We start from the raw sequence: 503 nt of genomic DNA, 5'->3' as shown, positions 1-503 counted from the left end.
ATATATATATATATATATATCTCATCTAGCACAACATCCATCATGAAGTAGGCACTGGGTAAAGAGAGCTGCTATTATTGTCATCATAATCTTGTCTTCTTCCAGGTCCAGTGACCTGCTGACCTTTGGCTTCATGTCCATCATGCCGGTATTAAGTGAAATGTCAAGGAAAAATGGAAGTAGGAAGTCCTGGTGACTTCTCCAACTGTGTCCTCTCCTCTTCCTAATCTATTCCCTCTCAGCATTTATGAGAAAGTGACATGGAAATAAAGCTCAGTGTTTTGAAATGCTGGTTTCTTTCTTTGTCCTAAATACTTCCAAATAGAGCCAGCCACAGAAGCCGCTCCACAGAGCTAGAATTTGAAAACCAGAAGCCAGTGAGGGGAAAGAAGTGGCCACAGGCAGAGGGAGCCTAGACCTTCACAGCCACCGTGACTCCTCCCCGCTGTCCGCCCCACGCTTCCAGTGACTTACTGGGATTGTCCAACAGAGCTTTGATCTGT

General features: G+C 45.1%; 1 protein-coding gene across 2 annotated transcripts in view; it reads left to right on the top strand.

The window, feature by feature from the left end:
* Positions 1–287, top strand: part of DCAF5 (DDB1 and CUL4 associated factor 5) — a 101,784-nt gene extending 101,497 nt beyond the window's left edge. For both annotated transcript variants that reach the window (XM_024739596.1, XM_024739597.1), the window contains exon 10: positions 106–287. The gene's annotated coding sequence lies outside the window, so the exon portion shown is untranslated. The remainder of the gene's footprint in view (positions 1–105) is intronic.
* Positions 288–503: the final 216 nt, after the last annotated feature.

The sequence above is a fragment of the Neophocaena asiaeorientalis genome, unplaced genomic scaffold (assembly GCF_003031525.2).
Source record: "Neophocaena asiaeorientalis asiaeorientalis breed wild unplaced genomic scaffold, Neophocaena_asiaeorientalis_V1.1 scaffold348, whole genome shotgun sequence".
In the NCBI taxonomy this organism is placed as follows: Eukaryota; Metazoa; Chordata; class Mammalia; order Artiodactyla; family Phocoenidae; genus Neophocaena; species Neophocaena asiaeorientalis.
The sequence above is the reverse complement of the archived record's forward strand: the minus strand, read 5'-3'. Positions and strand labels throughout refer to the sequence as shown.